Source organism: Felis catus, chromosome E2 (assembly GCF_018350175.1).
Source record: "Felis catus isolate Fca126 chromosome E2, F.catus_Fca126_mat1.0, whole genome shotgun sequence".
In the NCBI taxonomy this organism is placed as follows: Eukaryota; Metazoa; Chordata; class Mammalia; order Carnivora; family Felidae; genus Felis; species Felis catus.
The window spans coordinates 24,232,835-24,252,024 of record NC_058382.1 but is presented as its reverse complement, the minus strand read 5'-3'; positions in this window follow the sequence as shown (position 1 = coordinate 24,252,024).

Sequence of the window (19,190 nt, the reverse complement as noted above, 5' to 3'; positions counted from 1 at the left end):
ACCCTTCTGCCTCCTTTTCTCTCACTTCATTTTCTGGGACCCCTGTGATTCTGATGTTCCTTTTTAATGACTCACTTATTTCTCTGATTCTTAAATTGTGCTCTTTTGCCTTAATCTCCCTCTTTTTTTCTGCTTCATTATTCTCTATAAGTTTGTCCTCTATATCGCTGATTCTCTGTTCTGCCTCATCCATTCTTGCCGGTGTGGTATCCATCCGTGATTGCAGATCAGTTATAACATTTTTTATTTCATTCTGACTAATTTTTACTTCTTTTATCTCTGCAGAAAGGGATTCTAATCCATTTTTGACTCCAGCTAATATTCTTATCGTGATTATAAATTCTGGTTCAGACGTCTTGCTTGTATCTGTGTTGGTTAAGTCCCTGGCTGTCATTTCTTCGTGATCTTTGTTTTAGGGTGAATTCGTTCATTTCATCATTTTGAAGGGAGAATAGGAATTAATGAGGTAGAAAAATTAAAATTAAAAAAATAAAATTAAAAAATATTAAAATTAAAAATCGAACACACACACACACACACACACACACACACACAAATCGAATAGATGATGCTAGATCCTAGGTGTGTTTTGGTCTGGGTGTTGAAAGTGGTTTGACAGATTAGTGAAAAAAAAGTGGGGGGAAGAGAAAAAAAGGTAATTGTTGAGAATATGAAAACATGAATGCACTGAAGTAGATAAAATGAGATGACTGGTAAAATAGAATTTGAAAAAATATACACAGAAGCAAAGAATATAGTAGAAAAAACAAAAAGAAAAATATTTTAATAGAAATTAAAAATAAATGAATTTTTTCATTTTCTGTATTTGAGAAAAAAGAAAAAACTAAAAAGAGAAAAAAAATAAAAAAATGAAAAGAAAAAAATCGTTTGAAAATTTGAAAAAGTGAATACACTGTAGTAGACTAAAATAAAATGATGGAAGTAGAATAGAATTTGAAAAACTTTACATAACTGCAAAAAATATAGTAATAAAAATTAAATAAAAATATTTTAATAGAAATTGAAAGTAAAAATGAGGTTTTTCTCTTTCTTCATTCAAGAAAAAGAAAAGAAATGAAAAAGAGAAAAAAAAAGAAAGAATAAAATTGTTTGAAAATTTCAAAAGGTGAGTACACAGAAGTAGAGTAAAATAAAATTATGGAAGTAAAATAGAATTTTAAAAAATTACAGAAAAATAAAAAATATAGTAATAAAAATTAAAGAAAGATATTTTTAATAAATATTGAAAATAACAATGAATTTTTTATCTTTCTGTATTCAAGACAAATAAAAGAATTTTAAAAGAGAAAAAGGAAAAGGAAGAAAAAGAAAGAAAAAAAGAAAGAAAGAAAGAAAAAGAAAGAAAGAAAGAAAGAAAGAAAGAAAGAAAGAAAGAAGGAAAGAAGGAAAATTGAACAGATGAACCTGCCAACAGATTGAAGTAAGACTGAAATTCTTTTGTTTTCCCCTTGAAGTCAATCTATGTAGCTCTCTATAGTCCATAAACCAAGCTGCCAGTGAGACTTGTGTTCCTGATGAGCGAAATTGGCCCAGTTGGGCAGGGCTTAGTGTAACAGCTCTGCTCCCCACTAGATGGTGCTCCTAGCCTACTGGGGTGGATTGTTGCAGGCTTTGTTAGTGTATATGCACATGCACGGGAACTGTGAAAATGGCACCACCCAGATATCCAGTCTGTTCTCCCCAATCAGCAGTCTTGCACCCGTCCTCAGTCTTCAGCTCTCATCCACTCCCCACTTCTTCACTCTCCATGACCAGGCCCCAGGCAGTACCTCTCTCCCAAGTTTTGTCTCAGATGCGGTTGTTTTCCGCAGCCTCTTACTTCCGAAGGACTGCAGCTTTGACCCGTTCTACCCCTCTGCAGGAGGGTCTAACCGAGCAATGGCCAAATGAGCAATGGCCGAATATTGGCTGCACCCAGGTACACCCACTGGACCCTGTTGTTGCTGGTGCCCTGAGACTGTGGCCAGGTGCCAGCTTGTCCCAGAAAATGTTAGTGACACAGTGTAGCAGCAGCATCTCAGAGATTATGGAAAATCACAGCACACATCTGGCACCAGGCTTCACCCTTAATGACCTTGCCCCAGCACCAGCGAATGTGGCTGCCTTCTGGGGTCTGCTGGGACCAGGTGGCTTCAACAGTCTCTACCAAATGTCCTTCCAGCAGTGGAACCGCTTTTCCCCTTGTGGCCCGAGAACCTCCCAGATCCCACTCTGTTCCTGGGTATTCGCTCTTCCCACCAGAGCACCGCCAGGTATAAAGCTGCAGGGCTGCAGCCTTTGCGCTCCCCTTGTTTACAGTCTTAATGGAGTTTAAACCCTCTCTTTTCTCCTTTCTTCCTTTTTAGTTTAGTCCCCGCGGCTGTTTCCAATTTTTCACTTACTGTCCAGCTGCTTTTGGGGAGGGGTGATTTTCCTGTAGTCTCCCCACCTCCCCAGTCTCTGTCCTCTCTCCTCCCTCAAAAGAGGTTCCCTAACTTTTGCAGCTTCTTCCTCCCCAAGTTTAGCTCTCTGCACCTTGTACCTGCTGAATTCTGTGGTTCAGATTGTGCAGATTGTTGTGTTAATCCTCCAATCAGTTTTCTAGGCGTGCAGGATGGTTTAGTATTGGTCTCGCTGTATTTCATGGATGCGAGACACACAAAAAGCTTCCATGCTGTTCCGCCATCTTGGCTCCTCCTCATTCATTTTTGCTTTTAATTCTCTTGCCTTTGGAGATGTGTCAAGGAAGAAATTGCTGTGGCTCAGGTCAAAAGGGTTGTTGCCTGCTTTCTCCTCTGGGTTTTGATGGTTTCCTGTCTCACAATTAGGTCTTTCATCCATTTTGAGTTTATTTTTGTGAATGGTGTAAGTAAGTAGTCGTTTCATTTTTCTGCATGTTGCTTTCCAGTTCTCCCAGCACAATTTGCTAAACAGACTGTCTTTTTGCCACTGGATACTCTTTCCTGCTTTGTCAAAGATTAGTTGGCCATACATTTGTGGGTCCAATTCTGGGTTCTCTATTCTATTCCATTGGTCTATGTGTCTGTTTTTGTGGCAATACCATACCGTCTTGATGATTATATGGTTGTAGTAGAGGCTAAAGTCTGGGATTGTGATGCCTCCTGCTTTGGTCTTCTTCAATATTACTTTGGCTATTCAGGGTCTTTTGTGGTTCCATACAACTTTTAGGATTGTTTGTTCTAGCTTTGGGAAGAATGCCAGTGCAATTTTTATTGGGATTGCATTGAATGTGTAGATTGCTTTGGGTAGTATTGACATTTCAACAATATTTATTCCTCCAATCCACGAGCATGGAATGTTTTTCCATTTCTTTGTGTCTTCTTCAATTTCCTTCATAAGCTTTCTGTAGTTTTCAGCTTACAGATCTTTTATATCTTTGGTTAGGTTTATTCCTACTTGTTTTATGGTTCTTGGTGCAATTTTAAATGGGATCAGTTTCTTTACTTCTCTTTCTGTTGCTTCATTCACCTCTGTTCCACTGAGGTTCCCTTTGATTTTATTTCATCTGAAGATAACCAGGGAGAGCAAAGAAGCTGGCTGGGACTCAAGCCAAGAAAAATGTTGTGTGGGTCTATCAACATAATGACAATTCTATATTCAGAAGGGGAAATAATTTTCCTTCATCTTTCCCCCTGGGGTCATCTGCTGCTGAGATGACTTGCTCCCAGAGAGGATATGTGCTCCATAAACATGCCTGTTTGGTTAACACAGTCATGAAAGGGATGGGTTGGGTTGACTCTGTAGGTGCTTTTCCACTAATGCCTAAGTCATTCTGGAGATAGGGTAAATTCCCTCATACCAGGCACTGATGTGAGAGTGTTCCAGGAATTCTAGGCCCCATTCTGTGCACAGCTGTGAAGAGCAGGACATAGTGGCCAAGTTCAGGTGGGAAATGGAGTCACTCTACTCACTGTGCTTCCTTCTACCATGTCTGAGCTCTAGATTCACTCACGAGTTTAGGGATCCCAGAAGTGGAGAGTTTTAATTTTATCTCAAAGGGAACAATTTAACTCCATTTGTAAATTATGATCAACAATAAAGCTATACTTAAAAACTTGTCACTGAGTGTTCAGGTTCATATAGCCCTTCTGTTGACATGACAGGGGCTAATATTTTCACTTTCTATATAAACTTACCAATTCACACCACCAACACCCAGTTTAATATCTCATTTCTTATTATCATTTTTATTACTAATTTCCTTTGTATATTTAGCCTGGCTCTGATATACTGTTGGATTCATTCTGGCACAACAGTAGCCAGTTTATGTTAGGGAATGGGACTTGATTCATTCTTCCAGGATTTTGAAATCTCTTAACATTTGAGGTATTTGCAATGAATAATTAAATTTACATGCAAACACCTATATTCTAAATTTTGCAGTGTTGGTGAGAGAGAACCATACTTACAGTCTATCCATCATTACTGTGAACACAATACAGCATCAACTGAATTAAAGTCAGATTCTTTTTAACAGGTACTGTCTGCCTGAATAATTATTGTGAGTTTGTTTTAACGTATTCTAGAAGAGCCACGTATTTTTATTCTGAACAGCCATTCTATATATGTCTTGGTTGATTGGTTTTAGACTAGCCATTTAATGAAAATAAAATGTATTTGGAGAGATTCGATGCCACTGTCCGTTTATCAGGAGCTCTGAAGACATAAAAATGAAATAATTTGGTAGGTTCCTCTCCCTTAATGGGAAAGTCATGCTACAGGCAACTCCTTGGGATAATGAAAGAAACTGGATGTAAAATGTAAACATGCAGTTAGGGAGGCTTATCTGCCTAGTATGTTTATCTACTGCATAATTCTCCAAACTAATTAATTTTATGCTAAACTGTTTGAAATCTAGATAATTCAGGCCTGATTTGATTACCCATCTCTTAAAAAAGAAAATTATCTCATATCAAATATTCATCCATTGGCAAGCAGGTCGATCCTGGGTGTTGGGATATTTTAGTGTTTGGTCTCAGACTAGATTGAGGTGGGAGAAAGACCTGCCACACAAGCAAAATATTTATGAAAATATCTTTGCATATCATTCCATTTCAATAAAGAATTAATACACCGAAGCCTCTGGGAGGTCAGAAAAGTCTTATGAATCTCAAGTATGTGAAAAAAGAAAGGTAAATTCTCTTCTCTAACTTTTCCCCTCTGCATTCTGAAAGGCTGATTTCTCTAAGATGCTTGGAGATGTTGGCTCCTCTTCATGTTTTAGGCTCAACCCTTGTAGAGATGTTCTTTGTATGTGAGGTTAGCTTTATCTGAAAGTTGGTAGCTTTATCTGAATGTTGTGGTTAAAGAGCATTGAATAGTATCCTAGATCTCAAATTCTTGACAGATTGATGGTTGAGAGTCTTCTGTTTGCAATTCATTTCTTTGAATTTATTGCCTCCTTTAAGCAAGATCTCACATAGGCTGCAAAAGCTCTTGGGAGAGTTTTTCCTCTCATTTCTAGGACCTTCTGATACTGTGTTTGATTGAATTTTGGAAGTTGCTTGGATGATTTCCAGGCTGATCTGGAGTTTGGAGATAAAGGATATCAATGAAAAATTATCTAGAAAACCGTATATCTTCCATGGGAAAGCCAAGCCAGAGAGGCCTGATTTATTCAAGTTTGTATTTCACTCTTGTCATAATTGTTCTAATGACACTGTAACAAGAAGCAGATAGCCCTTTTTACAGGAACCCTCCAGAAATCAGATGGTGTGAACATCTGAGACCAAGCAAGCACCTGTTGGCAAGGGGGAACACTAACAGAGAGAAGGGCCACAGACTCTGACCTGTACAAAGCTCTGAGACTTATCATGCTGAGCCACATATCCATTTTCAGGGCCTATTTAGCCAGAGATGACCACTGCAGTCTCTAACCACTGGAGTATCTCTGAAAACATGTCTCTTGGGCTGGCAGCAGGGATCTTTCTTTTGGTCTTATTCCTTATGGCCTACTGAATCATATTGAAGATAGTTGTTTGCAAGGGCATAAGACAACTCATAGTCACCCAGAAAGTTGTGAATGTGGCATGCCTGTCAGAAGTGGTCCAAATATGTCAGATAAAGGGAAAGAATATTTGAATTATTTATAGCTAGGAAAAATGGTAAAAAAAAATAATAAAAAGCAATATGCATTAAATATGTGTGATAAAATTATTCCTATAGCAACATTTAAGCTTTGCACATAAATAATACTCAATAAATATTTAATTACACTGCTGACTGATGAATTCCTCTGGGTTAGATCTCAGGCATGTTTCTTTATTATCTTATTTTCTACTCTTTTACTAGTTTGTACTGTTCATTATTATGATTTTCAATACCTTCTGATGCCCACATTGCCAGGCTGGATGCCTGTTCTGAGCAACAAAACACACATCTACTTTCTGGCCATTTTTTGCCTGGAGACATCCGAAAATCAACAGGTACAAAACGAAACCCTTGATTTCTCCCCCAGACTTGTTTCCCCACATTTCCCATCTCAGTAAATGTCACCACCATCCACTTAATTGTTTAAGCAAGGAAATTGTCCTTGTTTCCTCCCTCTCCATTTCCCCTCATGCCTCAATCATTATCAAGTCCAAATATATCTTGAACTTGTCCTTTTCCTTCCAAGTTCAATGCCATCATGCTTATCAAAATCACTGCCACTGTTTTTTTGATTCATAATCATAGCCTACCAAATCTCTCTGCTCTGCCCATTTCCAGTCCTTTTTCCACATAATAGTCACTATTGTTTCTTATAAACATTAATTAGATGACATCTCCCCTCTGCTTAAAACCTTCCAGTGATATCCCATTGCACTTAGAAGAAAGCTCACTTCTCTATAATGGCTTACAACACCCTAAGACCTGGCCCCTACCTCCTTCTGTGATCTTACAACATATCATACTCCCACATCTACCCTAGCATGTCACCCAGCATGGCGCTGAAATTAACATATTGCCTAGTTATCTCAGCTTAAATGTCAATTCCTCACAGGTTACCTTGTCCACCTGTTTATTTAGTCTGCCTGTCCTATTATTCTCTGTCTTTGCAAACAGTGCACTTCCTTCTTTGCCTGAACCACAGTTTGCAAATATATATTTGCTTAATTTCTTGTGTACTTTGTCTTTCCCCCTGGACTGTAAACTGTGAGAGCAGGAGCCATATCTTTCTTTTAAATTTCATCTTTGAGTAAATGAAGTGTCTGCATTGTTTTGGTAGCATAACCTTTAAATTTTTATTTTGGACACTGAAAAATCTGCTAAAAACCAGTTACTTCAGGAAAACATTCTAAACTTCAAGTTATCCCACCACTGGGCTATCTTTAAGGGGCTTCTTGCCAATCTGGCCACTAACTCATGGAAACCCTGGGGTCAAGGAACACTCACTGTCAGAAAATGGTTAGGATTCATTTCTGGATAATAATTAATGTTTATGGAATCCTGAATGTGTTCTCAGCATTGTGTAACTCTCACAAGCTGATGAGGGGCTGTATTCATCTGAGACCCAACAAGAGACAAATGGTAATGCAAAAAAGAATTTAAATAAGTGGCTATTTCCAGAAATTTGAGTGAAAGTAAGGGAATAAAAAGTTTCCCGAGGACTTCTGAGGTGTTTACAGTGGAGAGAAGTCATCACTCTGGAGGGGATACAGCATGCTCTGCCCAAGTCCCTTGTTCAGGCCTGGAGGTCTCATTGCCCTGGCTGGTGGCAGTGCCACTAACTGATAGCCATTAGCAGTCAGACCTCTGGAAGGGTGGTTGGGAATTGCCTTGGCTGAAGACATCTATTTACATCCAATGTCTATTCTACCAGAGAAGGATAAGGGCTTGGTCCCCTCAGAACAACTCTGAAGATTCATCCCAACTTCAGAGACGTCCATAGAATCAGCATAAATCTTTGACTGCAAACTCCCTCTGCCCAATCCTGATTTATTCCTTTCCCTATAGGGGTAGATCCTAAGAACCTTTTCCGTTGAGCTACTTGGATATGAGTTTCCATTTCAGAGTCTGTTCCTTAGAGAACCCAATTTACAGCATCCTTTTGGCCTGAAGATGCAAGGAAAGAGAATAGTGGTACCAAAATTCAGTGAATTCTGTAGCTAGTATAAGAGGGAATGCGTGATAAAAGCTGTCAGTGACTGTCCACTTTGCACTTTCAGGGAGTGGGGGGAGGAACCCTGACCTCTTTTTCTTTTCACTTTCCACCTTCCTACTACAATCTTGTATCAGCCAAATACAACTGGAAGTTGGAGTTGGCCCTGAGTTAGGCTTTCCTGGAAGATCAGCCTCCTGGGACAAAGAGCTGGGCAGAGAAGGGTGGAAGGTTAATCTGGAGGGGCAAAGGCAGAAGAACCAACACAGGTGGGTACTATTATTGTTCCTTGTTTACAGATAAGGAAATGGATAAACAGATATGATATGACTTGAATAAGGTCATGCAGCTTGTAAACAACATGCTAGAATTTAGACCTCAAGGTCTATGTTCTTGATCCCATATAAAGTCTGTTTTGATTCCCAGTACTTCTTTCCCTTCTAGGACTTAGTAGGTCTTTATATACCAAGACTGGCTTTTCTATTTCTTTTGCAATCCTCTCATTCTAACACACAAATTAGATTTGGCCAGTGTCTATGAGACCTGAGATGGAAAAGAAAAAATAGAAATTGAACAAGTAGTGTCATCAAATCCTTGCTGAGTATATGTCCATGTCCCACGGGTGAGTTCTGTTTAGTTGACCAACAGCATCGATTTCTAGAATAAAATATCAAACAGTTGTTTGAACTATGAAATCCTAATTATCTGAAATGTCTGATGTGAACTCCCAGCATGTTATCTTTCCTGGGCAGTAGTGGTTCTAATCAGAAAGGGCATGTAACTTAAAATGAATCTTTCGTTAGTCTTAACAAAAGTATAATTCATGGTTATGTTTATTGATCTCTCTTGTGCTGACTCAGCCTTAGAGCTTATCTCAGTCAGTACCTCCTTCCAGAGGAGAGCTCTCTTTATGTGGGGCATCTGTAAAAATAATCCAGCTTAACTAGAGCCTTACATTTGGTCTCCAGAGGGCAGGGATCTCAGCTGAGTCTGACTAGGACAAAAGGAGCAGAATTTCTCCAACAAGATTTTGGAAAAGGAATCATGGTTGATACTTGTATTTTCGCTGTAATTTTTTTCTGGAGCAGATGATGCCACAGTCCTGTCAAGGGTCACTGCTGAATAATCAAAAAGGAAAAGGTCCTGGTAGGGAGACCAGACAGTGGGGCAAAGTCAGGGATTACTTTTTAGATTCTTCTTCTCTCTGTTCCTAGAACTTATAGGGAGTGTTTTCACCTTTGGATTCTTGAAACTGATTTTTCCTTTGCTTCACATAATTTCTTCAACACTTGTGTAGCTGTCTGATTCTCCTCATTCAAGTCTCTGCTCAAATGTTGTTTCCTCAAAGAGACTGTCTCTGACAATCCTATATAAAATGTCTCCATCCTCTTGAACATTCTTAATTCTACTTCCCATTTTTATTTATTCACATAACTTATCATTTATGAAATTTTGTTTTATGTTATATCTTTCCTGTTAGGACACTCGCTCTGCAAAGCCAAAGACTCTGTTTTGTTTAGTGTATGTTGAGTATAATAGGTGCTCAATAAATGTTTCTTGAGTGAATGAATGAGCAAATGAATGAACTTTAGGGGCATACCTGTCATCATAGAGACAGCTGGTCAGGTGGGTCTGTTTTCCATCTTAGCAGACAGATTTTGAGGTTGTAGCTCAGATTCTTTCTTTCAGAAAGGCCTCTGAGATGAGGGAAGGTTTGAATTGAGTCAATAGGGATACATCTTTGTTGTGGATAAAAGGAGCCTTTTACTGCTTTCCTCAACTTCAAATGAAAATCGCTCCTGAGGCAAAATTTTCAAGCCCATTACTTTGGCTATTTTATAAGTCATCAGAGGGCCTATGGTCGATATTGGTTGTCAAGACACTAAACAAATGCAATTTCCTAATTAGCTTCTGCATGGAAATTGTATCCAACACTGAGCTGAGAACAATTCATTATGCATGCTGGACAGTGGTGCTAAGAGAAGGAGTAATTGGCCAGCATTGGAAAGGGATAAATTTAGTTTAGTTATTTGGAACAAAATCTGCTTTGTCCAATAAATTAGGCAGTGGAATAATCTGATTAATGAACATGAAATAATACTTTGATGCTTTGAAAAAAAGTCTGGAAACACTGAAGGGAGAGTGAATGAGAAGGAGAGGACGAAGATGAGACAAAAATTTTTCTTTCTTCATTTTTCTTTTTTTTTTTCAACGTTTATTTATTTTTGGGACAGAGAGAGACAGAGCATGAATGGGGGAGGGGCAGAGAGAGAGGGAGACACAGAATCGGAAACAGGCTCCAGGCTCTGAGCCATCAGCCCAGAGCCCGACGCGGGGCTCGAACTCACGGACCGCGAGATCGTGACCTGGCTGAAGTCGGACGTTTAACCGACTGCGCCACCCAGGTGCCCCTTTTCTTCATTTTTCTATCATCAACTTTGGACCACCTCTTCAAAGGAAAGTTGAGGTGCACACATTGACAAGTTTAAAAGGGTGTAAAAATCTCACTTAAAACTGGCATTAAAGTACATATTATGCTTTAAATTTTTTAAATTAAGGCATAACGCATTTGGTCAAGTTTATGTATATGCTACATCTTCTTTATCCATTCAACAGTCAATGGATATTTGGGCTCTCTCCATAGTTTGGCTATGGTTGATAGTGCTATTATAAATATTGGAGTGCATGTACCCCTTCAAATCTGTATTTTTGTATCCTTTGGGTAAATACCTAACAGTGAAATTCCTGGATCATAAGGTAGTTCTATTTTTATTTTTTTGAGGAACCTCTATATTGTTCTCCAGAATGGCTGCACCCCTTTGCATTCCCATCAACAGTGCAAGATGGTTTCCCTTTCTCCACATCCTTGCCAACACCTGTAATTCTTGTGTTGTTAATTTTAGCCATTCTGACAGGTGTGAGGTAGTGTCTCAACATGCTTTTGATTTGTATTTCCATGATGATGAGTGATGTTGAGCATATTTTCATGTGTCTGATTCCAAAATCTATAAAGAACTCAACAAACTATCAAACTCAACACCCACAACAAAACAACCCAGTTAAGAAATGGGTAGAAGACATGAATAGATACTTTTCTAAAAAAGACACCCAGATGACTAACAGACATATTCATACTTTCTTTATCCATTCATCTATTGATTGACACTTAGGTTGCTATAATATATTGGATATTATAAATAAAGCTGCAATAAACATAAGGGTGCACATATCTCTTCAAATTCACGTTTTCATTTTCTTTGGATAAATACCCCAAAGTGGAATTGCTGGATCATGCAGTAATTCTATTTAAAAGTATTTTTAAGAACTTCAATACTGTTTTACTTGGGGCTGCACCAATTTACATTCTCACCAACAGTGCACGGAGTTCTCTTTTCTTCACATCTTCACAAGTACCTGCTATTGTCTTTTTGGTATAACCAATCTGAAAGGTGTGAGGTGTATCTCCCTGTGGTTTTGATTTGCATTTCCCTGTTGATTAGTGATGTTTTCATGTGCCTGTTGGCCATCTGGATGTCTTGTTTGGAAAATGTCTAATCAAGTTTCCTGTCCCTTTTCTAATAAGGTTGTTTTTTGATATTAAGTTGTGTATGTTCTTTATATATTTTGAATGTTAACCCCTCATCAGATATATGATTTCCAGATATGTTCTCCCATTCAGAAGGTTGCCTTTTCATTTTGTTGATGGTTTTCTTTACTGTCCAAAAGCTTTTTAGTTTGATGTAATCCCATTTCTTTTATTTTAGCTTCTGTTGTCCTTGCCTGGAGAGACTGAGACACACACACAGACACACACACAGACACACACGCACACACACACACACACACACACACACACACATATGATTGATGTCATTGAACTTAATGTTTATGTTGTCTTCCATGAATGTTATGGTTTCAGGTCTTACATTCAACTCTTTAATTCATTTCGAATTTATTTTTGTGTATAGCATAAGATAGTATTCCAGTTTCATTTTTTTGCATGTAACAGTCCAGGTTTCCCAACACCATTTCTGAAGGGACTGTCTTTTCCTCATTGTATGTTTCTGCCTCATTTATCATAGATTATTTTGCCATATATGTGTGGGTTTATTTCTGGGCTGTCTATTCCATTCTTTTGATGTTTGTGTGGGTTTTTGTGCCAGTACCATGCTGTTTTGATTACTATAACTTTGTAGTATAGTTTAAAATCAGGAAGTGTTATATTTCCAGCTTTATCCATCTTCTTTCTCCAGATTGCTTTGTCTATTTGGGGTCTTTTGTGACTGTATATAAATTTTAGGATTATTTGTTCTAGGTCTGTGAAAAATGTCATTGATATTTTGGTGGGGATTGCATTAAATCTTCAGATTGCTTTGGGTAGTGTGAAAGTTTTAACAGTGTCAATTCTTCCAATTAATGAGCACAGAGTACCTTTCTATTTATTTGTGTCTTCAATTTCTTTCATCAACATTTTAGTTTTCAGAATACAGGTCTTTCACCTCCTTAGTTAATTTATTCCTATTTGATGCAATTGCATGTGGGATTGTTTTTGTTAATTTCTCTTTCTGATAACTCATTGTACAGATATGCAACCAATTTCTGTATGATAATTGTTTGTATCCTGCAACTTAACTGAATACATTTATTGGTTTTAATAGGTTTTGGTGGAGTCTTGGGGGTTCTTTCATGTAGTATCTTGTCATCTGAAAATAGTGACAGTTTTACCTCTTCCTTTCCAATTTGGATGAGTTTATTTCTTTTTCTTGTGTAATTGCTCTGGTTAGGACTTCCAAAGCTATGTTAAATGAAAGTGACAAGGGTGTGTATCCTTGCCTTGTTGTGATCTTAGGGGAAAGGATTTCATCTTTTCAGCTCTGACTGTGATGTTAGGTGTAGATTTGTTGTATATGGTCTTCATTATGTCGAGGTACATTCCTTCTATACTCAGTTTGTTGAGGGTTTTTATCATAAATAGATGTTGAATTTTATCAAATGCTTTTCCTACATTTATTGAGATGATCATATTATTTTTATACTTTGCTTTTGATATGGTATACCATGTTGATTTGCAAATATTGAACTGTCTTTACATCCCCAGAAAAAATCCTACTTGATCATGGTGTATGATGTTTTTGTATTGTTGAATTTTGTTTGCTAATTTTTTTTGAAGATTTTTGCATCTAGGTTCATCAAGGATATTGGCCTGTAATTTTCCTTTCCTCTCATCTCCTCTCGTCTCTTCTCCTCTCCTCTCCTTTCCTCCCTCCTTTCTTTCTCATTTTTTTTCTCTCTCTCTCCTTCCTTCCTTCCTTCCTTCCTTCCTTCCTTCCTTCCTTCCTTTCAATTTGTCTGGTTTTGGTATCAGGGTAATGCTGGTCTCATAAAATGAACTTGGAAGCATTCCTTTCTGTTCAATTTTGTGACATAATTTAAGAAGGATAGATAATAATTTTGCATTGAATGTTTGGTGGAATTCATTTGTGAAGCCTTCTGGTCCTGAGCTGTTGTTTTGGGGGAGTTGTAAATTACCAATTCAGTTTTATTACTTGTAATTAGTATATTGATATTTTCTATTCATTATTTAGTAATGGAAGGTTGTGTATTTCTAGGAATTTATCAATTTCTTTTAGGTTTGCCAATTTTTGTCATATAATTATTTGTAGTACTTTTTTATGATTCTTCATATTTCTGTGGTATCAGTTGTAACTTCTTGGTGAGTCTGGTTAACGATTTATCAATATTGTTCATTCTTTCAAAGAACCAGCTCTGAGTTTCATTAATATTCTCTATTTTTTGTTTAGTTTCTCTTTCACTTATTTTCATTATAATTTTTATTATTTCTTCTCTTCCACTAAATTTGGTCTTTCTTTGTTCTTCTTTCTCTAGTTTTTTTTGGTTTAAAGTTAGATTTTTATTTGAGAATTTTTCTTGTTTCTTGAGGTAGGTTCGTATCACTATGAACTCTTGGAACTGCTTTGCTGCATCCTGCAGATTTTGGAAAGTTGTGTTTTGCTGGAAGCCGAGCTATCTCAGCCTGATGGCAAGGCCCAGGCTCTGGACAGATTGGCGACTGCAAGGTGGCCCACCGACAGTGAAGCTTCTTGTACTCCCACTTTTAGGTAATTTGGCCTTAATAAAAGTACCTGGGGTATTATCTATTGGGGAACTGCCCTCGACAGGCCCTCTGGGAAAAGAACCATTAGGAAAGAAAATAAGGTTCCGCAAGAAATCGTGTGGCCTTACATTTAGCCCTTGCCATCCCCTACGGAGACTCCTCTACTTACAGGAAGGATAGCCAGCAAAGGAGGCCAATAAAGGAGAGACATATGGATTTGAAAGCCCCACTCCAGTAACTAAGGAGTGTATCTACAGGCACAAGTCACTCTTTAACCCCTAGGCCCACTTGGCCCCCAGGAGGCATTCCAGATGATGATTGGTTAAAGTACAGAATGGTTCATTGGTTCCTAGGTGCATTGTCTCTCTGAGAATGTATAAGGCATGGGTTTCCAAGACCCTCTTGGCCCCCTCCTAGCACCTCGGATCCAGGCGTACACTTTTGTTCCTCAAACCACAAATAGTTCGGGGAAACAATTAAGAGGTCGTGTCCCTGTAACTCTTCCACTTGGGGTGTTGAGAGATAGATGACCTTTCGTGAAAACAGCAAAGCAAATGCTTTATAGATTATAGATAAACATAGGGACATAATGAAAATAATGTGAGAAATTAATCATTAAGCAAGGGGCAGGAGGGAACATTATGAGAAAATAACCATGTTATTCCTTAAAGGGTGATTACACATAGGAACATTTTCAAAATTAGGTAATGATAGAAAAACATAGATGATGTATGCTATAAGGAAATCACTAGCAAATATAATGCCACGTTTGCTACAATAAACTGGCCAGTTCAACACACTGCTGTTGTCTGTGTCCATTTTTATTTTAGTTTTAGTTTTTTTATTTTAGTTTTTTACTTTTAGTTTTTTTCATTTTAGTTTTGTTGTATTTTCACCGACTCCATTCTTCCTTCGGGAACCCCTGATTGCTGGAGCTGGTCTCCGGCAGTTTTTATTTTTATTTATCTCAAGTTATTTTTTTTTTCCAATTTCCTCTATGATTTCTTCATTGACTCACTGGTTGTTTAATAGTGTGTTGTTTAGTTTCCATTTGTTTGTGTATTTTTTTCAATTTTCTTTTTGTAATTGATTTCTAGTTTCACATCATTGTTATCAGAAAAGATGCTTGATATGATTTTTATCTTCCCGAATGTGACACTTGTTTTCTGGCCTAATATATATTCTCTCTTTAAGAATGTTCCATGTGTATTCTGCAGTTATTGAACAAAATGTTCTTTCTATATATATGCATACGCATATGCATATGCATATATGTTCATCTGGTCTAATGTTTCCTTATTGATTTTCTATCCAATGGTCTAGCCATTGTAAGTGGTGTATTAAAGTCCCCTGCTAATATTGCATTACTGTAAAATTTTCCCTTTATGTCTGTTAATGTTTACTTTATATATTTAGGTGCTTCTATACTGAATGCATAAATATTTTTGGATGTAATATCCTTTGTTTGGATTGACCCCTTTATCATTATGTAATGCTCTTTGTCTTTTTTTACAGTCTTTGTTTTAAAATATATTTTGTTTCATATTAATATTATTACCCCATTTTTCTTTTTTTTAAGTTCATTTATTTATTTATTTTGAGAGAGAGAGAGAGACAGGGAGGGAGGGAGAGAGAGAGAGAGAGAGAATGAGCAGAGGAGTGGCAGAGAGAGAGGGAGAGAGAGAATCTCAAGCAGGCTCCATGCTGTTAGTGCAGAGCCTGATGCAAGGCTCAATCCCACAAACTGTGAGATCATGACCTGAGCCAAAATCAAGAGTTGGATGCTTAACTGACTCTGCCACCCAAGTGGCCCCCAGATTTCTTTTTATTTTCATTTTCATTTTCATAGAATATCTTTTCATATCTATTCACTTTCAATCCCTGTGTATGCCTTTAGATTTGAAGTGAGTTTCTTGTAGGAACATATAAATGGGTCTTGTCTTACATTTTAAAAAATACATTTAGTTACCCCATATCTTTTGATTCAGGCATTTAGTCCATTTACACTTAAAGTAATTATTAATAGTTATGTACTTATTGTCATTTTATGAGTTGGTCTGAGTTGTTTTTGTAGTTCCTTTCTTCTTCTCTAAGTCTCTTCCTTTGTGGTTTGATGGTTTTCTTTAGTGTTATGTTTGGGTTCCTTTCTTTGTATTTTTTTGTGAATCTAGGATATTGTTTTGTGGTTACTATGAGGTTCATATATATCAACCTATACATATATAGCAGTCTATTTTAAGCTCATAGTTGCTTAAGTAGCAACACTTTATAAAAGTACTACATTTTTACACCCTCCAACATGTTATGTTTCTGACATCATATTTTACATTATTTTGTGTATACCTATGCTACTTACTGTAATTATAATTTATTTTACTATTTTGTCTTTAACTTTCATAGTAACTTTAAAAAAAATTTAGAGAAAGAGAGAGAGTGCAAGTGGGGAAGAAAAACAGAGGGAGAGAAAGAGAGAGAAAGTGAGAGAGAGAGAGAGAGAGAGAGAGAGAGAGAGAGAGAGAGAATCTTAAGCAGGCTCCATGCTCAGCACAGAGCCCGATGTCAGGCTTGATCCCACAACCTTATGATTATGACCTGAGCCAAATCAAGAGCCATATGTTCAATCAACTGAGCCAGCCAGGTGCCCCAAACCTTCATAGTAACTTTTTAACTGGCTGATTTTCTCCCTTCACCAAGTATTTGCTTTTACCACTGAGATTTTGTCTTTCATATATTTTTTTTATTTCTTGTTATGTCCTTTGCTTTCCTGATTAAAGAATATCCTTTACCATTTCTTGTAAAGCTGGTTTAGTATATATGAACTCCTTTAGTTCTTGCTTTTCTGAGAAATTACATCCCTCCATTAATTATGAATGATAACCTTATCAGATGTTCTAGGGTGTAATTTTTTTTTCCTTTCAGAACTTTAAATATGCCTTGCTGCTCCCTTTTAGCTTGAAAAGATTCTGCTGAAAATAACCAGCTGATAGTTTTATGGTGTTTCTGTTGTATGTGCCTATTTGTTTTTCTCTGGCTGCCTTTAAGATTCTCTCTTTATCTTTAATTTTTGCTTTTTTAATAATAATATATCATGGTATGGATCTTCTCAAGTTCATCATGCTTGGGACTCACTTTGATTCCTAGATCTAGATATCTGTTTCCTTCCCCAGGTTAGAGAAATTTTTAGCTATTATTTCTCTAAGTTTTCTGCCCCTTCATATTTTCCTATGGGATACTCATGATATAATGCTAATATGATTGATATTGTACCAGGGGTTCCTTAAGCTACCTTAATTTCTTAATATTCTCTCTCTCTCTTTTTTTTTTTTTTTTTTTTTTTGACTGGCTGATTTCCATTACCCTATCTTTCAGATTACTGATCTGCTCTTTTGTATTATTTAATCTGCTGCTTATTCCCTGTAGTGTATTTTTCATTTCAGTTATTGTATTTTTCAGTTCAGATTGGTTCTTCCATTTTTCTAACAGTTAAAATTCTCTAATTCTGTTGAAATTTTCCTCCATTCTTATCAGTTCAATGCTCATTATCATTACTTTGAATTGTTTATCAGGTAAATTACTTATCTCTGTTTCCTTAGGGTTCCCCCGACCCCCTCCCCTCTACCCTCCAGGGTTTTATCTTATTGTTTCATTTGGAATGTATTCCTTTGTCTTATGCTTTTGTTTGACATTCTGTGATTTTGTTTTCTTTCTATGAATTAGGCAGAACAACTTCCTTTCCTGGCCTTAAAGAAGTGGGCTTATGTAGCTTACCCCTGTGTAGACTGTGTATGGAATGGGTGCAACCTAGGGTTTCCCAGGCCATGCCATGTGGGAGTTTCCTTGGTTGAAGCTGGAGTGGGTAACGGCCAGGGAAGTCCTGGAGTACATCACACTGGAATTCCCTTGGGAGAACAACTAGAGTTAGTGTGGGTCAAGGACTGGGGTACACTGGGGTGGCCCTAGAAGGCTGGCTAGAGTATCTGGACATTTCTTCCTTCCACACTATCATAATGGAGGGGGAATGTAAAAATTGGTGCTCACAGGTGCCTCTAACCCTGGAGAGTATTCTACCAGTTTCCCTCCCTTTTGGTAGACACTCTTGGATTACTAAATGTATGTCCTTCATTTATAATCTCATTTCCCTTTAAACCACTGTTTGTTTTTCCACTGTGACCCAGGGCACACAAGTATTCACATGAGCCCTTCTGTGATATCCCTCCCTACTGCAGGTCACTGTGTTGGATATAGGGTTCCAGGCTTTACTATATCTTTGTTTTTCCTATCCTTCTCTATGTGGCCCTTATATCATTTGTTGTGCAGTAGCTATTATATCGTTCCCTTTTTAGTCAAGGGGAATTGGTCTATATGTAGGTATAGGTTACTGCATTCATGGGAGGAGGTGAGTTCAAGGTCTTCCTACTCCACCATGTTGGACTGCCTCCTGGACATCTTTTTTTTTTCAATATATGAAGTTTATTGTCAAATTGGTTTCCATTAAACACCCAGTGCTCATTCCAAAAGGTGCCCTCCTCAATACCCATCAACCACCCTCCCCTCCCTCCCACCCCCCATCAATCTTCAGTTTGTTCTCAGTTTTTAAGAGCCTCTTATGCTTTGACTCTCTCCCACTCTAACCTGTTTTTTCCCCCCTTCACCTCCCCCATGGGTTTCTGTTAAGTTTCTCAGGATCCACATAAGAGTCAAAACATACGGTATCTGTCTTTCTCTGTATGGCTTATTTCACTTAGCATAACACTCTCCAGTTCCATCCACGTTGCTACAAAGGGCCATATTTCATTCTTTCTCATTGCCACGTAGTACTCCGTTGTGTATATAAACCACAATTTCTTTATCCATTCATCAGTTGATGGGCATTTAGGCTCTTTCCATAATTCGGCTATTGTTGAAAGTGCTGCTATAAAAATTGGGGTACAAGTGCACCTATGCATCAGTACTCCTGTATCCCTTGGGTAAATT